The sequence below is a fragment of the Aquarana catesbeiana genome, linkage group LG02 (genome assembly GCF_042186555.1).
Source record: "Aquarana catesbeiana isolate 2022-GZ linkage group LG02, ASM4218655v1, whole genome shotgun sequence".
Classification (NCBI taxonomy): domain Eukaryota; kingdom Metazoa; phylum Chordata; class Amphibia; order Anura; family Ranidae; genus Aquarana; species Aquarana catesbeiana.
In genome coordinates, this window is record NC_133325.1 from 663,995,162 (window position 1) to 664,022,781 (window position 27,620).

The following is a 27,620-nucleotide window of genomic DNA, read 5'->3' on the forward strand; positions in this document are numbered from 1 at the left end:
TATGGATTTTGGGGGGACCCCTACGCCATTTAAAAAAAAAATTGTCTCAGGGTTCCTCTTAATATCCATACCAGACCTGAAGGGCCTGGTATGGATTTTGGGGGCACCCCCACGGATTTTTTTATTTTAATTTTAGTGAGGGACTCACCTTAATATTCATACCAGACTCAAAGGGCCTGGTAATAGACTGGGGGGGGGGACCCATGCCTTTTTTTTTCAATGAATTTTATCTATAGTGTAATTCATTACAGCCGCAAGTAGTTTTAAATGACTTTTTTTCTTTAGAAATGTAATTTTGCTGTGGTATTGTTCCAAACATGGGAAAAATGCGCTGCTTTACAGTCATACTAAGGACACCCCCCAGGCACGATATTTAAAGCAATATTTCATTTTTATTGTTTTACTTTAAGCATTATTGAAATCACTGCTCCTGAAAAAATGCCAGTTTTTAAAACTTTTATTTGCATTGATACATGTCCCCTGGGGCAGGACCCGGGCCCTCAAACACTTTTTATGGCAATAACTTGCATATAATGCCGTGTACACACGACTGGACTCTCCATCAGAAAAAGTCAGACGGAATTGTGTGTGGGCTTCATCAGATTTTTTCTTTCTAAAATTCTGACGGACCTAGAAATAGAACATGTTTCAAATCTTTCCGACAGACTCAATACCTAGCGGGAAAACCGTTCGTCTGTATGCTAGTCCAATGGACCAAAAACGACGCAAGGGCAGCTATTGGCTACTGGCTATTGACCTTCCTTTTTCTAGTCCCGTCGCATGTCATTGCGTTCTAAACGAACGGACTTTGGTGTGATCGTGCGTAGGCAAGTCCTTTGCAGCGGAACTCCGTCGGAAAGACCGTCAGAGTCTACTCTGACGGAAAATCCAGTCGTATGTATGCAGCATAAGACTTTAAAATGAGCACTTTTGATTTTTAATTTTCTTGTTCCATATACTTTAACGGTGTTCGCTTGTTCGTATGAATTTTTTGCCTGTTCGCATATTCTGGTGCGAACCGAATCTGGGGGTGTTCGGCTCATCCCTAGAATTCAGTCATGTTTTATAGCTACAGACCTTCATCAGATGATTTTAAGGCTTCTATGGTCTCCTTTGCATTGCTAACAAAGGTTGGTTAAGATTCTAACAGCTCTCATTGCAGAATAGGAAAGAACATATCTACTAATTTCTTCAAATTCAAGTGAATCTATTAGTTAATAGTTCCCATATACAAATCAAGTAAGAGATGACAGCAAAGGAAAAGTCATTTTTCTCAGGATCGTAACAGGAACAAAGAAGCTGACATTTTCTGTACATAAATAAGTGCTAGTAATATAGATAAATTATATTTTCTGGCAGGAAATATGTAACATGTATGCAAGCTTATTATAGAATTGTTCAACTTGAACTTTTTAATGAAGAGACTTAAAAGTAATTAAAAAGTTTCATTGAAATGTATATTTTTCAAGGCTTAGAGGATGTACCTTTAACATGCCCTTCTGAGAGAAGGTAAAAGCTAAATTCTGAAAGAAAGGGCAGCAACTTTCCCCTGCTGCTTATTCTTCTTAAGTGAATACTTCAGGGACTGCTGTGCTCATTAGTTAAATACCAACACTGCCATTGAAATAACAACTGTCTAAAGGGGTAGGGAGGCTGAGATAAATAATTGCGTCTTAATCCTCTTTCTCTGCAGGACTTAGTGCTGCGTGTCCGAAAATGAGTTTGTGGCATTGATCCGAGGCTTGAATCCTGGCTCTGCCAGTGTCTCCTCAGCAACTGAAACCAAGGGAATCTGTGTCATGTTTATACAGCACACAAGGGTCTTCTGTCTTGGCTAGGGGGGATGTAAGAGAAACAGTGGGATATAGACAAATCACTTATAGATTCTCCATCAGTGTGTTCTCTTCCATTAACTCTACCATTCAATGTTGCTCTCTACTGCAGAATGTTGTTATACAACTCCTGTGGTACACATTTCCACTGGGGTGTGGATAAACCCAGCTGTTTACAGAATACATTTATACTGCTGTTGTGTGTCACTTAAAGTGGTATTAAACCCTCTCCTTTTAAATGTACTGGGTATTATCAAGCAGCATAACATTACATTACATTTTTTTCGTAATACACTATATTGTCAAAAGTAGACGCCAGCCTTTATATATATATATATATATATATATATATATATATATATATATATATATATATATATTTAAAATTATTATTCTTTTTTTTACAAACAAGAGTACTATGGCTACAACAGCAACTTACACTATATTGCCAAAAGTGTTGGAACGCCTGCCTTTACACGCACATGAACTCTAATGGCATCCCATTCTTAGTCCATAGGGTTCAATATTGAGTTGGCCCACCATTTTCAGCTATAATAGCTTCAACTCTTCCGGGAAGGCTGTCCACAAGGTTTAGGAGTGTGTCTATGAGAATATTTGACCATTCTTCCAGAAGCGCATTTGTGAGGTCAGACACTGATTTTGGACAAGAAGGCCTGGCTCGCTCTAATTCATCCCAAAGGTGTTCTATCGGGTAGAGGTCTGAACTCTGCACAGGCTAGTCATGTTCCTCCACCCCAAACTCGCTTATCCATGTCTTTATGGACCTTGCTTTGTGCACTGGGCCAGGGGGGATTATGTTGTGGGGTTGTTTTTCAGGGTTTGGGCTTGGCCCCTTAGTTCCAGTGAAGGAAACTCTTAAGGCTTCAGCATACCAAGACATTTTGGACAATTTTATGCTCCAAACTTTGTGGGAACAATTTGGGGATGGCCCCTTCCTGTTCCAACATGACTGCACACCAGTGCACAAAGCAAGGTCCATAAAGACATGGATGAGCGAGTTTGGGGTGGAGGAACATGACTAGCCTGTGCAGAGTTCTGACCTCTACCCGATAGAACACCTTTGGGATGAATTAGAGCGAGCCAGGCCTTCTTGTCCAAAATCAGTGTCTGACCTCACAAATGCGCTTCTGGAAGAATGGTCAAATATTCCCATAGACACACTCCTAAACCTTGCGGACAGCCTTCCCGGAAGAGTTGAAGCTATTATAGCTGAAAGTGGTGGGCCAACTCAATATTGAACCCTATGGACTAAGAATGGGATGCCATTAGAGTTCATGTGCGTGTAAAGGCAGGCGTTCCAACACTTTTGGCAATATAGTGTAAGTTGCTGTTGTAGCCATAGTACTCTTGTTTGTAAAAAAAAGAATAATAATTAAAAAAAAAATATATATATATATATATATATATATATATATATATATATAAAGGCTGGCGTCTACTTTTGACAATATAGTGTATTAAGAAAAAAATGTAATGTAATGTTATGCTGCTTGATAATACCCAGTACATTTAAAAGGAGAGGGTTTAATACCACTTTAAGTGACACACAACAGCAGTTTAAATGTATTCTGTAAACAGCTGGGTTTGGGGTGGAGGAACTTGACTGGCCTGCGCAGAGTCCTGAGCTCAACCCCATAGAACACCTTTGGGAAGAATTAGAGTGGAGACTGCGATCCAGGCCTTCTCGTCCAACGAAAGTGCCTGACCTCACAAATGCGCTTCTGGAAAAATGGTCAAACATTCCCATAGACACACGCCTAAACCTTGTGGACAGCCTTCCCAGAAGAGTTGAAGCTGTTATAGCTGCAAAGGGTGGGCCAACTTAATATTGAACCCTACGGACTATGACTGGAATGCCATTAAAGTTCATGTGCGTGTAAAGGCAGGCATCCCAATACTTTTGACAATATAGTGTATGTGTTGTTCAGTGCAACTTCCCCAAGCTTCCTCAGATCTGCTTCCCCAAACTTCCAGGTCATGGAGCAAGGTCACTGTGCCCTTCACATGCATAGTACAGCAAGGACAGCGCAGGTTTGGGCCACTGTCAACCAGTAGCTGGAAGGAGGAGCAGAGAGTGGCTTGCTGCCTGGGCTATCAGTTTTAATGGGCTTAAGGAGACTCCTCCATGTAGCTAGAGGAGAGTGCACAAAGGGGACAGAGTCCCCCAAAGACTGGAACCAGACATGTGGGAATTTTCAAAGAAGGATTTGAAAGTAGGCACAGCTTTAAAAGAATGACCTCCTTCTCCTTAGATCTCCCTCTGATCTCCGCTCTGTGTAAGACAATGTTTTAAAAGGAGCTGGTCATGGAACTCGGTGTTTGTGGAGAAATAGCTTGGAGACTGCAGTGACCATTCGTTTGAGATACACCCAAGGAGGAGGAAAAGGACATCTGTTGATCTGTTGATACACAACTAGACCCATTTGGGGTCTTCCCTTGAGGTGAGAGGCTAGCACACACAGGGTGTGGTTTGGAGAAGGATTCCACTAGTCATTATATTATCTGCATTAGAACTTTTTTCTTTCTTTGATGCACTTACCCTTATAGAGACTATTTGCTTAGCATCCAAAGTTACATCAGTCATCTCTGTGAACTATTTTTTTTATGTCATTATTATTGCATCATTTTGCACATTGAGAATTTGTATTGTTACAAGCACTTTATTATTACCACTTTGTATTGTAATATTATTAGCACTTTATACTGTAAGTTTGGTTCAGAGTTACCTGGAACATTATTAGCACTTTATTATCAGCTATTCCTATTAGTATTTCTGAAGAGATATTTAGTGCTGCTTCATCACATATCACTCATATTTTTGGTGCTGGCAACACTTCAGAAGTCAGCTGCTTTATATTTATCTTTTTGCACTTTAGCACTTTACCATATATATCGTTTACATGTTTAGCGGTGCATTAGTACTTTATGTTTAATATTTTTAAAAGAATGAACTTGCAAACAAGATAATTGCTGAGGTCTAGAACACTGTTTTGTTTTTTATTCAAATTTGGTATCACTTTAACCTGTTGGCACAGAGAGAATGCAAATATGCAGCCTCTCGGCGGGGGAGCCTTGACGCAGAGAGGCCGCATATCTGCATACCTAAATGTAAACAAACCTGTGCCAAGAGCACAGCTTTCCCATCATATGACTGCTGTGACAGCTAATCATGGCGGTCACATGATCATAAACCCCGTCCCGACTCCCGGAATCAGGAACCCCCTTAAAGGGCCGGGAGACGCCAGTGTTAAGTTGCTATTAAGGCTCCTTTTTGACTGTCTATATAAGTATCAAATTGCAGCTCGGAGTGGGAGTGTTTCAGCAGCACAGTCAGTTCTGCCAATCCAGAAAGCAGCGAGCAGGACAATTCTGGCCAGGTGTTGATTGACAAGCTACAAGCCTCTGAATCATGTTTTTTTTTTCTTACATGAGTGTGACAATTCTGCTCTGAATTTTGGAACAGTGCAGTATTGTTCCCATGCCATCACAGGAAGCTGCATTAGGTGGCACAACAGGCTCAACAGATATCTTTGGGACTTTGCAGGGGGACTAAGAGAAAACTGTAAGTGCAGATGCACTTATAATTAAGTACTGTAGCACTTATTTATTTTTACTTTTTTAATTGGAGGCAATAGTTCTACTTTAAAGGAGTGTTCTGTTTTACCAGTACATTTACAAAGTCCTACCTCTTTCTATCCTAAAGATTAATTCAGGTTTCTATCCGGGCACACATTATATAGGAACATCCATTTTTCATTGTCTGTGGAGGGCAATGCAACATATTTTCTTAAATGTCTCCTCCCCTTCACTCCCCCACTGTTCATTTCACCCACTGGGAGTAAAGAAAATGGCCTAGTACTTCAAGGTATGAAGGACTAATTTTCCTTTCTTCCATGTGGCAGTGCTGGTGACTGGTGATTGGCTCAGCACGGTACATGGGGACTGGAAAACAAGCCTTAGCTATGTGTATATTCCGAATAGAGCAACTCAGATGCAGAATGGAGCAGTGAGAGAATGTAAGAAAGTTGAATATATGGTGTTGGTAAGTAAGGCATTATAGCAAATGTATTGTAGATGTAAAACCGAATATAGTGAATATACACTATACTATTGTAAATGTAAAATCTAACTGAATGTACACTATATTACCAAAAGTATTGGGATGCCTGCCTTTACACACACATCAACTTTAATGGCATCCCAGTCTTAGTCCTTAGGGATCAATATTAAGTTGGCCCATCATTTGCAGCTTCACCGCTTCTGGGACAGCTGTCCAGAAGGTTTAGGAGTGTGTTTATGGGAATGTTTGACCATACTTCCAGAAGCACACTTGTGAGGTCAGACACTGATGTGGACGAGAAGGCCTGGCTCCCAGTCTCCGTTCTAAGTCATCCCAATGGTTTTCTATCGGGTTAAGGTCAGGACTCTCTACAGGCTTGCTATGGAGGCACCCGAGATGAGCCACTGCTCTGTGTGTTTATTCAGACACGGAGCAGCGGCTTGACCTGGTCCCCTTTCTCTGTGCATTAGCTCACTGACTTTTATTGACAGCAACCAGCATCCAGCTGCTGTCTCAGCCATAGAGAAGGGAGCGTCCCGGATAGCCAAGCCATAGTGCAACATCGCTGCATCAAGATGGGGCTCAGGTAAGTATTAGGGGGGCTTGAGGGAGGCTGCTGCACACAGAAGGTTTTTTTTTCTTAATGCAAAAAAATGCATTAAGATAAAACAATCTTCTGACTTTAGAACCACTTTAAGATAGACCATATAGGGAGTGAGGAGGGAGTATCACTGCTCCTACTTATTAATTTGAATGTGCAAATTCTAGCTTTAAAACTAATTTCAGCAGGAAAAGAAACTAGAAAAAAACTGGATAAGATAGATAGGACATGAATCAGGTATCCTGCATTAGCCTCAAAACTTAAAAAAATGCTGCTCAGTCACCTAGGTTTGTATTGCTTCACACAATGGAACCATTCTTGGACAATTCAAATTATATTAAAGTCTACATAAAAAAAAATACAGTTCACCTGCAAGTTATTGTCATAATGTGCTAGTATGCATTGCATACTAGCACATTATGAAAGACTTACCTCTAAAAGGAAGCCCTCCAGTGGCCTGCTGTCTCTGTTAATAGAGTCTCCATCTTCACCCATTCTTCATTCCAGGTTCACGGGCTCCGGGCATTTGAATGGCTGAGCTGCGATGATGTCACTCCTGTTACACAGAGCTCTACATTGACAGCATTCACTGTGTCATCACTGGCTGAAAAACATGCAAACATTTTCAAAGCGATACATATTTAGAAGATATACATTTTACCTACAGGTAAACTTTATTATAAGCTTACCTAACCTGTATGTAAAAGTAACAAATCAGAGTTTACTACCGTTTTAAACAAAATACTGCAAGATATTTTCAATCCCAGCTTACTGTTAGAATTGCAAAGTTGCTCATGTTTTTGTAAAATTGTTGGAAAAATTGTAAAGGTAAGATATCTTTACAGTTAGGATAAATTTCATCTTAATAAAAACAACAGAGAAGCAAAGTAAGTACAATTTGAAATGAAAATAAAATATCCCTGAATAACCTAATTATAATACCTTGAGAAAGGGGAATTGGAAACTAGTAAATTTCAGCTTGATGTCATGGTAAATAACAAAAATTTTAATGGTGCTCTAGTTTATCGTTCTGGCAAACATTTAGCTGAATGTGCTTAAATTGTATTCCTTAGAAACCCAATGTTTGTAAAGCTTTAGACCATTGTGCTATAGGATTTTAGGGGCCATGCTTTACTCATTTTCTGGTGGCAATGCACACAAATTTTCTTCTGTGATTGTACTAGTTTGTATATACTGTATTGTCCTGTTGGAAGAAGCCGCATGTTGTGATAATAACTGGTAACACAACCTGCAGTGAAAACTCATTAACATGTCTACATTTCTGCACAGTTTGTGTTATACGGCTTCTTCATGCTGCCATGACAGAGCACGTTATATGATTGTTGTAGAAGACACAGAAATATAAAATACCCATTAATATCCTACAACCTTCATACACAGACACCATTAGCTTCACTATGGGTACATTTTTCGGAATTGTCAAATGTATGCAATTCTAAATTACACAAACATTTAGCAGAAGGTTTTAGAGAAAAAGTAAAAAAAAAAAAAAATCTGCCATAACTTTCTTTCTCTCACTACCGTCTTATCTATAGGTTAAAGGCAAGAGTCTCGGTGACATGACTTTGTTCATGAACATAGAGACACAATGGTTTTGACAAACTTAAAGTGGTGTTAATGTACAGTGCCTTGAAAAAGTATTCATATCCCTTGACATTTTCCACATTTTTTCATGTTACAACCAAAAACATAAATGTATTTTATTGGGATTTTATGTGATAGCCCAACACAAAGTGGCACATAAATGTGAAGTGAAAGTAAAATTATAAATAGTTTTCCAAACTTTTTTCAAATAAATATCTGAAAAGTGTGGAGTGCATTTTTATTCAGCCCCCCAAGTCAATAATTTGTAGAACCACCTTTTGCTGCAATTACAGCTGCAAGTCTTTTTGGATATGTCTCTACCAGCTTTGCACATCTACGTAGTTAATAACTGTCCCGGATTTCCCGGGACATTCCCGGGATTTAGACTCTATTTATTTGTTGCCCGGGAAATGTCCAGAGAAATCCGGTTCTTCACAGATTTTCTCCGCCGCCGTCTGCCACTGCTAGGGGTCCACGGCCGGCAGAGACATTGTCTCCACCGGCCGCCATTTTTAAGAAGACCAGGAAGACGGCTGGGGGGCTAGACGGAGCTCCTGCATCGCCTCCCACCCTCCGCCCTGCACCGCCTCGCCCCACCTACCCCCCGGGCCGGATTTTATTCTAGGAAGCGCCATGCATCTTCACACCAGAGCTTTCAGTGGGAAAGTAAACCGTGATAGAGCTGCAGCTCGGGTCCTTCCGTGCGGCAGGGGGCGCACTCACACGGAGACTGCCACTGGATAGCGCCTCATCTAGTGGGATAAGAGTGGGAGAGGAAGTTCTGGCAGAGTCCAGGCGCAGTGTTGGAGTACAACGTGAGACATGAGCACCACCGGGCAGGTGAGCTGGCGCTGGTAGGGTAAAGCGGTATGTACAGACATAAAGCTGTGGGCACGGTGCTAATAGTCTCACTGATTATCTGTGGGAGAGCGGGACGGGTTTGTCTGTGCAGTGAACTTGAACTTGTTGTCGCTCAGCACTGAATTGGCCCTAAGTAATGCTTGTAGATAGAAGGATAATGGGCGCTGTGTATTATTAGAGTCCGTTGCCGCCCACCCTCCGCCCCGCTCCACCTTGCTGCCGCTGGGTGTACTCCTGATGTGAGAGGGGCTCCGCTGAGGACTCCTGATGTGAGGGGGGCTCTGCTGAGGACTCCTAAAGTGAGGGGGGCTCTGCTGAGGACACCTGATGTGAGGGGGGGCTCCGCTGAGGACTCCTGATGTGAGGGGGGCTCCGCTGGGGACACCTGATGTAAGGGGGGGGCTCCGCTGGGGACTCCTGATGTAAGGGGGGGCTCCGCTGGGGACATCTGATGTAAGGGGGGCTCCGCTGGGGACTCCTGATGCAAGGATGGACTCTGCTGGGACACCTGATGCAAGGACGGACTCTGCTGGGACACCTGATGCAAGGACGGACGGCTAGTGGCAGGCGACGTGGCAGGTGACCCGCTCAGGGATCCCACTGATTCGGCATTATGGTGAGTTGAATGACTTCATTTTATATTACAATGTAATAATAGAAATAATGCGCTTCAATCATCCTGACACCATAACAACCATGTTGCCGGGATGATTGAAGTGCTAATACCAGCTGTTTGGAGTATCTTTATCTGCTGATTGTTAAACTTTCTAGAATACACATATTTCCATTGTTGTGTAGGATCTGGGGCTGCTGTCCGTCCATCCCCCCCCTTTCCCTCTCCATCCCTCATTCATCTCAGACTCTAACCACACACCCTTTTAGCCACGCCCATTTAAGACACACCCACTATTTCGCATAAACCACGCCCATTTTTTTTCTTTTTCCTGTGCCACGCCCACAAATACATGACCTGCCCCTAATTATAACAAGACTCCGCCTACAGCCAAAAAAGTGTCCCTAAACATTTTTTTACAATGTTGCCAACTATGCATCTAGAGAGTGACATTTTTGCCCATTCTTCTTTGCAAAATAGCTCAAGCTCTGTCAGAGTGGATGGAGAGCGTCTGTGAACAGCAATTTTCAAGTCTTGCCATAGATTCTCAATTGGTTTTAGGTTTGGACTTTGACTGGGCCATTCTAACACATGAATATGCTTTGATCTAACCATTCCATTGTAGCTCTGGCTGTATGTTTAGGGTTGTTGTCCTGCTGGAAGGTGAACATCCACCCCAGTCTCAAGTCTTTTGCAGACTCCTATGCTGTGTACACAACAGCGAAATGTCCGACAGAAAAAGTCAGACGGGAGCTTTTCATCGTATATTCCGATCGTGCATATACCCCATTGGACTTTTTAGGTCAAAAATTCTGACGGACCTAGAAAGAGAACATGTTCTAAATTTTTCCGACGGAACCAATTCCTATCGGGAAAATCCATCGTCTGTATGCTGTTCCGACGTACCAAAAACGACGCATGCTTCCATTTTCTAGTCCGGTCGTACGTGTGGTACGTCACCGCGTTCTGGACGGTCGGAATTTGGTGTGACTGTGTGCATGCAAGACAGCTTGAGCGGAATTCCGTTGGAACTCCATCGGAAAAACCTTCAAAGTTTATTCTGACGGGAAAACCGGTCGTGTGTACAGGGCATAACAGGTTTTCTTCTAAGATTGCCCTGTATTTGGCTCCATCCATCTTCCTTATCAACTCTGACCAGCTTCCCTGTCCCTGCTGAAGAAGAGCATTCCCACAACAAGATGCTGCCTCCAGTATGTTTCATGGTGGGGATGGTGTGTTCAGGGTGATGTGCAGTGTTCATTTTCCACCACACATAGTAGAAGATTTACTAAATGCAAATAGACTATGCACTTTGCAAGTGCAGATGCTCCAGCGCTTAGTAAATGAGGTAAAGCTTCACTTTGCAAAGAATATCCAATCATGTGCAAGGAAAATAATAAAATAGCATTTTTGCTTACACATGATTGGATGATGGAAGTCAGCAGAGCTTCTGCTCATTTACTAAGCTCTGGAGCAACTGCACTTGCAGACTGCAACTGCAGTTTGCAAAGTGCACAGTCTATTTGTCTTTAGTAAATCAACCCCATTGTGTTTTGCTTTTAGGCCAAAAAGTAAAATTTTGGTCTCATCTAACCAGAGCACCTTCATTCACATGTTTGCTGTGTTCCCTACATGGCTTCTCACAAACTGCAAACGGGACTTCTTATGGCTTTCTTTCAACAATGGTTTTCTTCTTGCCACTTTTCCATTACAACCTTGGCAGACCGACAACACCAGAAACCTTAAGAGACATAGCCGAGCGCTGGAGCGAGTGAGGCGTAAAAACAATTCCCAGCATGCATTCACCAAATACAATTCTTCCCTCCATACTGCCAAACAAACCTACTTTGTCACCCTCATTAATACTCTGTCCCCCCAGCCCTCGTTGACTCTTCTCTACTTTAAATCTCTATTTTCTCTACCACAATCTCTACCCAGTAACTCGCTCACTGCTCACGAGATTGCCAATCACTTAAAAAACAAGACTGATGCAATTCGGGGACATCTCCACTGCACAGACATCTAACCCACTTAACATGCCCTGTACAAATCCACTCTCAACACTCTCCTCTTTTGACCTTGCTACTACCAAAGAGGTTTCTAAAGTTTTCTCATAAGCCTGCCTTACCACCTGTTCCCTAGATCCTGTTCCCTCACATCTACTCCAGTCACCCTCTTCTTCTATCTTATACTCCCTCACTCATATCTTCAATCTCTCCCTCTCTACTGACACCTTCCCCTCCCCTCTAAAACATACCCTGGTTACCCCTATACTTAGACCCCTTTCACACTGTGCAGCCACTGGCATCAACGGTAAAGCGGCGCTATTTTTAGCACCGTTTTACTGTCGTTTTAGCAGCGCTATTCGTCCGCTAGCGGGGTGGTTTTAACCCCCCGCTAGCTGCCAAAAAGGGGTATCACAGCTGCGGTATCACAGCGGCGGTATCGCAGCGCTGCCCCATTGATTTCAATGTGGAGAAGCGGTGAGTTCACTGCTCCTTCACCGCTCCAAAGAAGCTGCTGGCAGGACTTTTTCTGACGCCCTGCCAGCGCACACTCCAGTAAGAAATGGCTTTCACACTGGAGTGAATGGAGCAGCTGTTTTAGGGCGGTTTGCACGCGCTATTTTTAATGCTATAGCGCCTGCAAAACGCTCTAGTGTGAAAGGGGTCTTAAAAAGCTCTCATTGGATCCCACCAGCATGAACAACTTAAGACCCATGTCCTTGTTCCCGTTTGCATCAAAAATTTTAGAACACTTAGTCTACAACCATCTTTGCTCCTACCTCACTGACAACAACCTTCCTGACCCCTTACAATCTGGCTTTTGCTTGCTACACTCCATTGAAACTGCCCTACTGAATGGCAACTACTCCATACTCATACTACTCTACCTCTCTGCAGCCTTTGATACTGTTGACCATCCCCCTCCTTCTCAAAATACTCCACTCTCTTGACCTACAAGACTCTGCTCTCTCCTGGCTCACCTACCTATCACAGTGCTCCTTCAGTGTGACCTATAACTCTGTTTCCTCCTCTCCACTTCCTCTTTCTGTAGGGGTACCTCAACATTCTATCCTCTGACGCCTTCTCTTCTCCATTTACACCACCTCCCTTGGTCTGTTAATAAACTCCTATGGCTTCCAGTACCACCTTTATGCTGACAACACACAAATTTATCTCTCTACTCCTCACTTCACTCCTTCAGTTTCCTCTCACATTACTAACTTACTAACGGACATATCAACATGGATGTCACACCACTTCCTCAAACTCAATCTTTCTAAAACCGAGCTCATAATTTTTCCTCCAGCCTGTGCCCCTCTCCCTGACTTCTCCATCAAGATCAATAATACAACCATCAGTCCCTCCCCTCATGCCAATATACTAGGTGTAATCCTAGACTCTGACCTGTCCTTTCAGCCCCAAATACAATCACTATCCAAATTGTCCAGACATCACCTCTGAAACATCTCCAAAATTCGCCCCTTTCTAACCGCTGACACCACCAAGCAACTTATTCACTCCCTTGTTATCTCTAGCCTTGACTCCATCCTCATTGGCCTACCTCTCCGCAAACGATCCTCTCTTCATTCTATCATGAATGCCGCTGCCAGACTCATCCACCTTACCAAACTTTCAGTGTCCGCCACTCTTCTCTGCCCATACCTCCACTGGTTTCCCATTGCCCAACGAATAAAATTCAAAACACTAACAATAACATACAAAGCCATTCACAATTCTGCCCCAAGCTACATCACCAATCTTATCTCCAAATATCACCCAAGCCGTCCTCTCTGCTCCTCCCAAGACCTTCTGCTCTCTAGCTCCCTTGTCTCCTCCTTTATTCCCATGCTTGTCTCCAGGACTTCTCCAGAGCCTATCCCATCCTCTGGAACTCACTACCCCAATCTGTCCGGTTATCTCCTACTCTGTCCACTTTTAGACGATCCCTGAAAACTCATCTCTTCAGGGCGGCCTATCCTGCCTCCAGCTAACAAATCTTCTACTCCCCTCATCAGTTCATCCCTCACATTCCCTTCCTTTTGTTTCACCAGCCCCTCCCTCTTAAATTGTAAGCTAGCAGTAGCAGGGCTCCTCTAACCCTCTTGTTTTGAATTGTACTGTTGGTGTAATGTCTCCCTACATTGTAAAGCGCTGCGCAAACTGTTGGTGCTATATAAATTCTGTATAAAAATAATAATAATAATGTTTACGTTGCATGGTAAGGCTGTTAAGCCAATATGGTGCAACAAGAAAAACTACACTGTTCTTTTCATGACGTCTGCAGCCAATTTCAACAGTAAGCAAAGTGTTACAAACCACCATCCAACCAGCTTCTAGCAAAGCCCTTAGCCTCACTGCGGTTAGGGAAAAATATTGTATACCTGCTCCCAAAGGTTCCATATGCACATCACATATCCCAGGAAGCTGCACAAGCAGGGACTCGCAGCGACTGGTGGGCAGGCCTGGCACACATCATCGGGAGCTGGCTGCCTTACCCAGGAAGAGACAGCAGGGTGCCCATTGAAATAAGAGGGAAACACAGTGTCAGGGAACACATGTGCAGCAGATAGCAGCGTGACAATGCTAGTTCCAGTGGATAAGTGGCAGATGAGTATCTGGATTGAGGGAGAAAAAAAGGGGGGGAGTCCCTTTTTAACTGTTGTCCTCCTTGTTAGTTCTATCTACCTGTCACAGCTGGGTGCCCACACTTGCGATGCTGGCGCCGCGGAGAGGAGAAGGAGAGAAGCGAGGCTTTGGGAGGCCACATCGCTGGACCGTGGGACAGGTAAGTGTCTGTTTAATAAAAGTTGGCAGCTACACTTTTTGTAGTTGCTGACTTTTAATAAACACAGAAATGGGTGGAACTCTGCTTTAAGGAGAACCAAGCACAATCTATTTTGTGTTTAGGTGTCTACCGCCTTTTTTACATTTTCATTTTTTTAACTAATTGTTGGTTTCCTTAAATTAACAGCACAAAGCCTCTTACTCTGTGTTATCAATTAAATAAACAAACCCAAAGACTTACATAATACAAAGAGCTTTTATAGAATTTTACAGCTGGATAGAGAAGAAAAATGGAGTCAAATACTATTCAAGCTTCACAATGCAGCACATCAAAATATCAGTAATATATTCGGTGCAGTTCATCTCTATGTACAAAAGTTAACAAGCATAAGTGTCTTTTAATACCTGCATTAATTAACATGGGAGGCCCATCTCTTTTAAAGAGTTACAGCAGCTGTCAGATGGATGAAAAGGGACATGTAGTTTTGGTGGATAAGCAAAGATATTAGCTGCACACAGGTAAGTACATTAGGGATCCCAGTGCGTGGGAAAAATATAATTAATAGTGTTTGGTGAAAGGATAGCACGGTGATTAGTGTTGTTGTGTTATTAAAACTCTTACTTGTAAATTGAGCTTTGACAACAAGCACTAAGAGCCTGGCAGGGATTGATAGGTGGAGGACAAGTCAGATAAGGAGGAAACAGTACAGTGACTCTGGTTCATGTGGGAACTGATTTTGTTAGTTAGATTGAAGTAAATCCTACACAGCTAATGCATTTTACATATAGTTCCACTGAGAAATTCAACATGCACAAATTAATTACCACTTATTCCAAAGCTCAGCCTTATGAAGCCCAGTGAACTACAAATATGTGAGATTCAAAACTATGATCAATATGAGGCACTGGCTGGCAGGATTGTGCCATGTGCATATGTGTCACCTGAGTTTCTCACCTACACATGGCGAGGGGCTCCAGGGTTTGTATCTGCTATGGAAGAAACACACTCTGCTGTTTATTCATATCTTAGTACAGTAAGTTCTGTTCTGGGTCTTGGAGCCTTTACTCTTTGTAGAGCTCTTGATGGAATAAAGCCTCCAGTTCTAGGTCCACATCTTACCCGTTAATCAGACCTCAGTATTGGCCTCAGCTGGCCACAGGCCTTTATATATGTGAGCTGACTAATGATAGAGCCTCTCTCACTCTTTCACTCTCTCTCCTGTGAGAGCCTGCTGCTGGGTGAAAAAGTTGACTATTGATAAAACACTAAGTACCCGGGAGGCTTGGTTGTTTTGAGGAAAAGATTATTAGAACATCCTGTTAAGATAGCCATACACTGAACGAAATTCACGCCATTCAGCAGGGACTAGCCACATTTCATTCAGCGTATGACCATTTGTTGAAGGGACATCTGTGACTTCTGTTAAAGGGACATGTCATTTTTTTCTCGATCTGCAGCTGCAGCTAATCGGCTGCAACCATTGATCAGCAGCAGATGTTGCACATGTGAAGGGTTCTTCTACCCACCTTCATTGTGTGGATGGAAGAATCTGTTAGTTTTAAACTAACAGTTTATGGCCTTCTTTAAATAGGAATTGACCTATGATTAGTTGGTGGATCATACAAGCATATATTTTTTTTTGTTTTAATATATAGACTTGCTGTCCAAAGCCCTCTAGCGCAGTTGATATATTTGTTTACTGCTTTGTTGATTGAAAGTGCAGAATGAACCTTTTTGGACTGTTCCCGGGTGTTCCTGTCTTGTGCCTGGTTTATATCTATCAATGCCAATTGAGCCTGCCCCATTAATATCTTATACTATGGGGTCTATTTAACAAAATTTACTGTGCGCTATCAGCGCTTCTATCTTCTCCCGGTCTTTCTTCCATGTTCAGACTCTTCGGCTGCTTGATTGGCTGGACTCTGATGATGTTACCCCCTTCATCATGGCACAGAGTCGTGCTGCAACTGTACGCTGTAATGTACATGTGTGTACAGTAGAGTTGACCATAAATCTCGAACCTGAACCACAAACCTTTTAAAGTCTATTTGACCCAAACTTGAAGAATCAAAAGTACCCATTTTGAAGGCTTATATGCAAGTTATTGGCCATAAAAAGGGCATGGGGGCCTGGGTACTACCCTCGTGGACATGTATCAATGCAAATTGTTTTTTAAAAAAAGATTGTTTTTACAGAAGCAGTGATTTTAATGATGCTTAAATTGAAACAATAAAAATGTTGATGGGGACAAGGGCCTCTTCCGACAACCCTGGGCAGTATGGATTGAGGGAACCACCACGCCATTTTTTTTTTTTTCACTTTTTTATATTGCCGACAATGGTTTTTTTCATTCATCTGTCAGCGGGGAAGCCCGTTGACAGCTGATGACTCATCCTGGACTGCTCCTTAACAACCAGCTATGCACTATGCAGCATGCAGTGCATTGTGGGGCGCAAATTCAGGCGATGTTCGGGCCCAACTTTTGCTCCGCTCAAACTGTTTGCCCAACTCTAGTGTACAGTAACACTAACAAGCAGGGCAAAGTGGTTATGACAAAAAAGAACAATGGTGTCTCTTCTATCATAAAAGTCCTACCTGTCAGCATTTTTGTATTTTGAGAGTTTCATTCTGCTTTAAGGATAATAACAACATTATGTGGTATACTTTTTGAAACAGGGGTTTCCATAATTCAAGTTCCTCAGCTGCTTCTGGCAATTCTCAGTGTTTTCCTAGAACATAATAATGCCATTTCAAACTGATATTTGGCCTTGACTAGCATATCTTTAAGGATAGACTTAGCTACAAAATAAAAAACGTGTATTTACAGTAAACAAAAAGCTTCCATTTTTCTACTGATCTAAATTCTGCCTGCTTACTTTCTATGGGTCACAAGCTCACCTTTTCCATTACCTGTGGATTCCATTAGTGATCTACATATATAACTCGACCAGAATGCCCAGTTTTGTCCAGCTGTCACAATCATTACAAGCAATGGTGTCAATCTACTCCCAGTGGATTTTACTCCATATAGGAAGAAAATACCCAGAGTTAGAAGCTGAAAGAGTGTCATTTATTTTAAAACCTTGTAGGAGATAGCAGAAACCCAAACTGCGCTGGGTAAATTGTGCTAGTGATATCCCTAAGGGATAAAAGAACATAGTATTTCAACCCACTTGGGTCAATTCAAACTGAAAAATCAGCTTTAAATGAAACAGGACTTTTTGTTCTCAATCTGTTACTTTTTCTGTTTAAATATTTTATTGTGTTTTCTTAAGATTTAACAAAGGTCATGAAAATAATACCATATATGTTAGTACAGTGCAATGAAAAAATAAAATGAGAGAATAAAATTATAGTAATGCTTCTCTCATGAATAGTATAAAACAAAAAGTAAGGAGCATTCCTTTGTATAATACTTCATTAGAAGATATGGAAGTGTAATAAGGAATTATAGCGGGGTTAGAAGGAGATTAAGATTTGTTTGATATAGTGGGTCAAAATAATACGGGATAGTTAGGAGAAGTGAATAGACTTTTCCAGGGCAAAGTTCCTGCTGCGGTATATGGCTTGGCATTATCTGGAGATAAAGCAATATTCTGAACTATCCCAAGTGACCCTTGCTTTAACAGGATAAACTTGCTTATAAAAAAGGAGTTAATTAACCACTTCAGCCCCGGAAGATGTGGCACTCAATGACCAGGCCATTTTTTGCAATTCTGCACTGTATCGCTTTAACTGAAAATTGCGCAGTCGTGCGACGCTGTACCCAGACAAAATTGACGTCCTTTTTTTCCCACAAATAGAGACTTTCTTTTGGTGGTATTTGATCGCCTCTGCGGTTTTTATTTTTTGCCCTATAAACAAAAGAAGAGCGACAATTTTGAAAAAAACACAATATCTTTTACTTTTTGCTATAATAAATATCCCACATTTTTTATAAAAAAAAACAAAAAAAAAAATGTTTTTCCTCAGTTTAGGCCAATATGCATTCTTCTACATATTTTTGGTAAAAAAAATCGCAATAAGCGTATATTGATTGGTTTGCGCAAAAGTTATAGCGTCTACAAAATAGGGGATAGATTTATGGCATTTTTATTATTATTTTTTTTTTTTTTACTAGTAATGGCGGCGATCTGTGATTTTTATCGGGGCTGCAACATTATGGCGGACACATCGAACATTTTTGACACATTTTTGAAACCATTGACAATTATACAGCAATCAGTAATGCACTGATTACTGTGTAAATGCCACTGGCAGGGAAGGGGTTAACACTAGGGGGCGATCAAGGGGTGAACTGTGTTCCCTATGTGTGTTTCTAACTGTGGGGGGATGGGACTGTTTAGGAGGAGAGAGAGAGATCGGTGTTCATACATAGTATGAACACACAATCTATCTCCTCTCCCCTGAAAGAATCGGGATCTGTGTGTTTACACACACAGATCCTGGTTCTCGCCCTGTCACGAGCGATCTTATCTGCTCCGTGTACACACCATGGGTGCGCATGCCCCTACTGGCCAACAGGCGAAGCGACGTAACATAACGTTGTTTCGCCCAGCCAAGCCATTCTGGCGCAGTAAAACTGCGGCGGCTGGTCGGCAAGAGGTTAAACGAGCTTTGAGGTAAAGGGATGAAAACGTGGGGAGTGAGGAATGTTTCCAGAGGGGATCACTAGTTTAAATAGTCGATTCTTAATTGAGCTTTTATGGTGAGTTATAGGTCAAATGTCCTCAGGGAAGTAATAATGTATTATTGAATCCCAGAGGTAGGAAATGTTCAAACCATGGGTTCCACAGGGCTTCAAATTTGGATACATTGTCAAGAAAGATTGCTTCTGTTTTTGTGTGAATCATGGACTGAGTAACTGTTTTTGACTGACAAAATACACAGTGAGTCAGATTGCCATGCTTTTGCAATAGTCTGTTTCGCCGCTGTAATTACGAAGAGCATGAGTTTAAACTGACGGTGGGATAAGGCATGAGGTTTACTGTTCAGGAGTGCTGTGGTTGGTTCAGGTGGTAGAGTTGTTTTGAACACAGTGAAAAGGATTTTAAACACTTCTGACCAAAAGGATCTGACTATTTTGCATTACCACCATATATGCACTTGTGTTCCTGGGATACGACAGCCTCGGAAGCAGTGGGAAGGGTATTGTGAAGAGAATTTAGAAATTCTGACAGGGACCAGGTACCATCTAGTGAGTACCTTGTAGTTTGTTTCGAGAGCCACTATATTCGGTGAGGCTGATTTGGTAGCTTGCCAGATTTGGGTCCAATTTATGTTTTCTGGTTGTAGTTGAAGGTCTCTTTCCCATTCGTTGGTATAGGTTGGGGGAGACGAAGAGATGTGTGAAAGTAGTTGGGCATACAAATCAGAGATGACTCCACGTCTGTGAGGGATAGATTTACAGACTTGTTCAAATATAGTGAAACTTGGAGATGTCGCGTCTGATGGTGCATTATTCGTCATAAAAATTTTCATTTGTAGGTACCTAAAGGTTATTGAGGGTGGAAGATCATAGATTTCATGTAAGGTTGGAAATGGTGTAATGGACGTGGATTTATAGAAATGATGAGCACATGTCAATCCTGCTTTTGACCAGGCTAAGAAGGAGGTTGGGGAAGACCAGGCTGGGTAAAATGATGGATTATGGAGAAAGGAAAGAAGAGGATTTTGACAAGATTGTAGACCAAATCGGGCTTCTAATCTGTCCCACATAGATAGGCTGTGTTTGGTTATGGGGTTTGTAATTGTGCGACATTATGCTGCAGAGAGCCATAAAAGTTTAGCAGTGGAGAGAGGGTCGCAATCAACTGACTCCAATGCTACCCATAGTGGGGTTTCAATCATAGCGTGATATTTAGCTAGTTGTGACAATTGGGCTGCATAGTAATATTTGGTGAAGTCTGGTACGCCGAAACCTCCTTGAATTATGGGGGAATATAAGATAGGTTTAGGTAATCGGGGGTTTCATTTTGCCCCAGATAAAAGCTTTTTGTTGTACAATACGTAAGAAATGTGATGGGATTGTGGTAGGAAGCACTCTAAAAAGGTACAGGATTTTCAGGAGGATAGACTTTTTATCACTGTAATTCTACCCATCCATGCCAGAGGTAAGGTTGACCAATTTGTGAGGAGTTTATTAAGCTGTGGGTTAGTTGGCGGGTAGTTGTTGCATAGAGCTTCATAGGATTGTCAGTAAGGTTAATTCCCAAATATGAGATATATGTTGTTGACCAGGTAAATGGTAAAGAAATAACTAATTGGGCTTGGATAGCAGGTGGTAATGAAATATTTAGGGCTTTTGATTTGTGAGGATTTATCGAGAGGCCCGATATTTGTTCAAATTTGGAGAGGATATCTAGAAGAGTTGGTGCTGATATTATAGGTGAAGTAAGGAATATTAGGACATTGTCTGCAAACATACATAGTTTATGATGATAACCCCCAAGTTCTTTTTTTTTTTTTTTTTTTTTGCCACATCAGTTAACTTTTATCCAGAGACTGCTTTCAGAATGATACTCATATATGTCTCGAATCCAGTCACATCATTGTGGCCTTTCAAGTTTTTTTTTTTTTTTTAAAGTAATGTATTACAATTTGCGTTTCAATGTGAAAATAGTAACAGTAGTCCCGAACTACAAATCAGATACCATACAACTTGTACCACAAAGCCGATTGACCACATATCCTATTATCACTATTATACATATTAATGTATTATTACTTTCCTCTTGATTAAGCCAAGATGACCCTCCCTTATTGGACCCCCATAATTCCAGGACACACCCAATGGACAACATCGGTTCTGTACATTGTTCTCTCTTGTCTCTAAGCTACTCCTAACTCAGCCACACCTCATTAATAAGGAAGCAAGTACTCTCGACGCTAAAGTAGGACTGATTGCGGGCATGGCATTGCTTGGACCCACAGGTTCCACAATCTCACAAACCTATTGTAGTTGCCTGACCTAATATAAAATGTCCTTTCGCTCCACACTGTGGAGTTGACAGTTCCAATCCAGTCTTCCGGAGTTGGGGGGGTTCTTGATTGCCAAGACTGTGCTATTAGTTTCCTGGCTTGAAACAGGCACCTTGCTACTGCTATCGCTGTGCTCCTGTCACTCAGCCCATTGCTAACATGTCCCAACACACAAGTCTTGGGATCAAGCTCTAAGTTAATTTTAAACGTGGTATTTATTTTCTTTAAGATCTCGGACCAATACCTGACTAGTTTTGGGCACCTCCATACCATATGAATTAAGTCGCCTGTTCTTCTGCATCTAGGGCACTCGTCGTTAATTCTGCGGCCAAACATAAAAAGCTTTTTTGGTGTGTAATAAGATCTGTGCAGCAGCATCAGATGGGAGGCTTTCTGTGAGGGTGAGACCGACACCTCCGGACCAAGTTCCAGGATCCTTTTCCACTGTGTGTCCGTTATCTCCCCCACGTCGGCCGCCCATCTGTCCCTGCCCCCAGGGAAGCCTACCTGCGTGTTTATTCGCTTTATTAATTGGGTATATATCCCTGAGATTAACCCCTTAGAGGTCTCTGATTTAATTATTGTTTGTAGTAATGGAATCTTACACCATGTGGGGGGTTGCCTGCCGAGCTGCTTACTCAAGGCATGCCTAATCTGTAGATAGCTATAGAATACGTGATTTGGCAACTCATGCTCATGCCTCAGTGCCTCAAAGGATTTCAGGGTATCCCCCACATATAGCTGTATCAGCCGGCTTATCCCGCACCTTTCCCACAACTTGTTCCTGTCGACAGATAGCAATTCCTGCAAGTTCTTATTATTCCAGATTGGTGAGTATTCTGAGATTCCTTTATACCCCATTATTCGCTTAGTTGTCTGCCAAACCCTAGTAATCATTTTAAGTGTCGGGATCTCTCCTTGAAGTGAGTCAGCCTCCAATGCTTCCACTAGTGAACTGTGTGGGCTTCCCTGTAGGATAATTTGAACACTCTTACTTCCCCCTCCATCGATGGCGCATCCGCCAAGTTGTTGTAACTGGGCTGCCAGGAAATAGGTAGACGGATGGGGAACCCCCAGTCCCCCCTCCGTGACGGGGCACTGCAGTTTTTGTAAACCTATCCTGGCCTGTCCTTTTTTCCATATTAATTCCCTGAAAAGAGATTGAATTTTTTGGAACCACTTCTCCCCAATCCAAACTGGGGAGTTGTGGAGCAGGTACAACAACTGAGGCAACCAGACCATTTTGATCAAGTTGGCCCGACCCGCCACAGACAAGGGGAGTCTACTCCAGATATCACATTTTTTTTTTTAATTTTGATAGAAGGGGGACCAAGTTGTCCTCAATGAACGCACTGGGGTCCTTGGATAACACAACACCGAGATACTTCATTTTCTCCATAACTTTCAGTTGGGGCAAGCTCATCGAGGTAGGATTGGCCAATGGATCAACCGGCAGAAGCGAAGATTTCTCCCAGTTGATGGTCAATCCTGAAAACTTTCCAAAGTCCTCCACTAGATGCATCACTTTCTCCAGTGAGGAAGACGTGTCCCCCAGGAAGAATAGGACATCATCCGCAAAGAGCGCTATTCGCTCTTCCTCCCCTTTTCTACGGAATCCCTGCAGTTCGGATGATGATCTCACCGCTCCCGCCAGTGGCTCCATGGCCAAAACATATAGCAAAGGGGACAGGGGGCACCCCTGTCTCGTCCCTCTTTCGAGGGGGAAGCTTTCCGAGTAATCATTATTTATCTTGAGTCTTGCCTTTGGATTTTTATATAGGATTTTTAGCCAGCTGATAAATACGGGGCCAAATCCAAACCTCTCTAGCACCCACCAGAGATATTCCCATTCCAGGCTATCGAAGGCCTTAGCGGTATCCAAAGACAATATAGCTCTAGACCCTACATTCTCTGTTGGTACCTGGAGGTTCAAGTACGCCCTTCTGATATTAGTACTGGTAGCCCGACCAGGGATGAACCCCGATTGGTCTGGATGCACAAGTTTTGCAATACATTTGTTTAATCTGGATGCCAGCACCCTTGCAACAATCTTGGCGTCTGAACACAGTAATGATATCGGTCTATATGAAGTGACTTCCAGTTGGTCTTTCCCCTCTTTTGGTATCACTGTTATATCAGCCTCTGACATTGATGAGGGCAGCCTCCCATCCTTGATCGACTGCTCCAGTACTTTTAAAAGCTCCGGAAGCAGCACCTCCCCATACCTTCTATAAATCTCCAGTGGCAATCCATCCGGACCGGGAGATTTCTGGCCTGACAGCTCTGCAACAGCCTTTTGCAACTCCTCCAGGGTCAGAGGAGACTCCATCTCACTCCTGTCCCTTTCCGAAAGTACGGGCAGATCCACCCCTTCTAGAAACCCGTCCATATCGCGCCGGTCCGACCCCCGGCGCGACCTGTACAGGTCCCTATAGAACGCAGAGAAAGTCTCTAAGACCTCGGCTGGATCAGAAGTAATCACTCCAGTCGGTGTCCTAATTGAAAAAATGGCCGATGGAGATAGATTAGACTTAGTTATGCGTGCAAGCATCCGGCCTACTCTCTCCCCTTCACCGAAATAATTTTGTTTCTGGAAAAGTCTTTTGTTCGCTACTCTTCTATTAATTACTTCTCTATACTCTTGTTGTCTGTTAAGCCAAATCTCCTGTTTTTCAGGGGTTGGGTCCGCCACGTATTGCGCTTCTGATTCCATGGCTTCCCTGCTAGCCCACACCTCCCATTCCCTTGACGTTTTTTTTACTATGGCAACCTGCTGGATTAATAGTCCCATAAGGAATGCTTTTAGGGTATCCCACACTACCCCCGCTGATGCTGTGCCTGAGTTAAATGTTGCAAACTCTTTTAATTTGGAGGTTACTTCTACTGGGCTACTTATTAAGTCCAACCAAAGTGGCTTTATTGTCCACCTTTTCTGGCCAGGTCTAGTATTTAGGTTCAGGGTCAAGGTCAAGGGAGAGTGATCGGAGATTCCCCTCGGCTTATACTCTATGTTCCCTATTAATTGCAGTGCTTCGCTATTACCTAATGCCATATCTATGCGCGAGAGGGTAGAATATGACCCTGAATAACAGGAGTACTGCCGGATGTCTGGATTGTGAGATCTCCATAGGTCGCACCACCCAAGTTCTTCCAGAAGTTGGCATAGGCGCCCTTCTGATAATCTCTCCGCCCGGTTCACGGGCGGGAACCGATCCATTTTATTATCCAAAACTGCATTAAAATCCCCCACCAATATTATCGGTACGTCTGCCTTGCTGTCCACGAACTCCAACAGATCCAAGATGGTCTCTGTTTTAAACGGAGGCGGAATATAAATGTTTGCTAACACCAGAGGCCTATTTTCCACAACACAACTCAAAAAAACATAGCGTCCCAGCGCATCTATTCTGGCTTCCCTGCAGGAAAATGAGATACCTCCTCCCACCAATATGCTCACCCCTCTTGAATACGAGGTGTAGACTGAGTGATACTGTTCTTGAAATTTATAATTCCGAACGTGTAATTTGGTATCGTTGGTGAGATGAGTTTCCTGCAGACAAGCCAGTTCAACGCCATAAGCTTCCATCGCCAAGAACACTGCTGCTCTTTTGGCCGGATCGCCCATGCCCCTAATGTTCCAGGAACCTATTTTTAGCGTTTTCAAAGGCATCTAACGAAAATGGAAAATAAAAAAGAAAAGGAAACAAACAACACAAAAAAAAAAGAAAAAAAAGGAAATGCCCAAAAAGGAGAGGCAATGCATTCGTGGGTTAGTGAATACAAAACTTGCCAACTCTGTGGTTGTGTTAACCCGGAAAGAGAGAGGGAAAGAGTGGGGGAGGGCAAAAGGCCCCCACATCCAGGGATCACTCCCTCTCCCCTCTGCATTTCCTGGCTGTAAATACAGATTGCGTGTGTCAATATACTTTGCTTTTATAAGCCCCCCTCTCCTACCTGTGTGTGCCTTACGTGCACCCCATTGCCCAACCCTATATCTCACTGTAAACCCCCCTCCCCCCCCCTTCGGCTTTATTCATCCCCCCCCTCACCACCCTTGTTCGTGACCCCCCTCCTGCCTAATAAGGCTAGCCCTAGGGGCTGCACTTGTGACCTTTTTTCTCCCTCCCAACCATTCTGGAAATAACTCCCCACTCGTATACTGAAAAAATACATTGTGACTTGCTACCACACTCTTCCCCCCCTCCCCCCCTCCCACAGTCCTCTTCCAAGCCCTCGAAACAACCCTTAAAGCATTCATAAATAGTGAAATCACATCATTTATCCTGGCTTCCATCTGTCACGCCCCCCCTTCCCCCCTCCCCCGTGTCATCTGCCAATTGCTGTGAGGAAAACAACAGATAATAATAAAAAAATAAATAAATAAATAAATAAATAAATAAATAAATAAATAAATAGCTAAATAAAATAAAAGATGAAAAAGATACATTTTCCTCCTTTCCTTTCCAAGTTTAACTAGCCTTACTCAACCCCTAGTCCTGCAGATCCATTTTGTTATCTTCCAGCCATTTTGTTGCCCCTGTTGTTGTGTCGAAGAAATGGGTGGACCCTAGGGCAGTGATACGTAGCCGTGCAGGATACAGCAGGGCATATTCTATTTTGTAGTTCCGTAGATTACGCTTAATGTCCCTGAATTCAGCCCTTCGTTTCTGGAGGTCTGGAGAGTAGTCGGGGAAAAATAAAATCTTGGCTCCATTGTGCAGAATATCTCCCAGCTCTCTGGCCCTACGCATCAAGGTTACCTTATCTCTATTGTTGAAAAGCTTCATAATTATTGGTCTGGGATATCCCCCTGATGGTGGGGCCCTAGTTGGCACTCTGTGGGCTCTTTCAATAGCAAAAAGGTGAGAGAAGGTTTCCGTCCCGAATATTCCCCTGAGCCACTTCTCCAAAAACTCCTCGGGGTGGGGACCCTCACACCGCTCCGGTAGGCCTACCACCCTCACGTTGTTCCTGCGGGACCTGTTTTCCATTTCCTCCATTTTAGCTTTATGTAGACCCATCTGCGTTTTTAATGCCTTAAGCTCTTGTTTTAATGGGGTTAGATCGTCCTCAACCTGACTAACTCTCTCCTCCAGTGTAGTTGTTCTGGCAATAGTCCTTTGCAGTTCTTGGCTTACTTTAATTAGTTCTTCCTTTAGCCCTGTCAGCTGGTCGCACAGGTCGCTTAGGGAGGCCTTACAGGAATTGACAGCGCATAGAACATCTTTCAGTGTGGGTTCAGCGTCTACTGGTGCGTCTTGCACAGTGGCATTATTAGTCGCTAATTCTGCGGGCTCGCCCGCAGAGCTTTTGCTACTCGCCGTTTTTATTGTGTGCATTGCCGCTGGTCCTTTTCCTAGGCTCTTCCTGTCCCCTGAGCCTCCTGCTTGTGATCTATCCTGCTGCTGCTGCTGAGTGCTTTTTGATGGAGATGAGGTAGAGGGGTGCGTAAATTTTTCCAGTTTGGCCGCTGCTGCGGCTGCTGCCTGGTTCCCCTTCTCTTTTGAGGTGCGGGTCATTTGGGAGCTAACATTCTCCTGTTGTTGCAGCTCCTCTCCCTTTTTCCTAGTCATGGCTTATTGTGCGAGCCAGAGGGATATATAGGAAGGTATAACCGCGCGTGGAGTTGATGCTATACCACTTTTTTTTTTTTTTTCTCCTTTCCCCCTCTTTCTCTCCCTCTCCCCCTCCTTCCCCTTTCTTCTTCCCTTCCTCTCCCCCCCTCCTCCTCTCTCTTATTATGGCGAAAGGTTAGGGTCTTGTCTTATTGTTACAGCCCTCCACCAGCTGTCAGGAGTATAATCTCCCTAATAGAGACCGGATCCCTGTGTATCAGTGTGTCGGGCTGCCTGAGCCTCCACCCCCCCGTCCGTGGCGACGACCCGACCCTCGGGGAGAGGGGAGAGATAGTCCGCTTATAAATGATTACTATAGCTGGTACCTTAGTGCTGCCAGCCGGCTGGGCAGCACATTGACGCTCCTAGCGATGACTCCTTGTGCTGTTAGCGCACGCCGTCCCAGCCGCCTCCTCCCACTAGTGCAGAGGCCGTTGCCTGGGTAACCGTTTAAGCAGAGAGCCCGACCCTCTCCTCCCTGCTCCGAGGGCTCGGATCCATGTCCTCTCCCGGGCGGCTGCGCTGCTGCTCCGGCTTCACACTCCAGCGCAGACAGAGACAGGAGAGCCAGGCAGCCGAACAGACGGCAAATGCTGCAGGGGGAGAAAAGCTAATCCAGGCGGGTCAGATCATCGGGTTG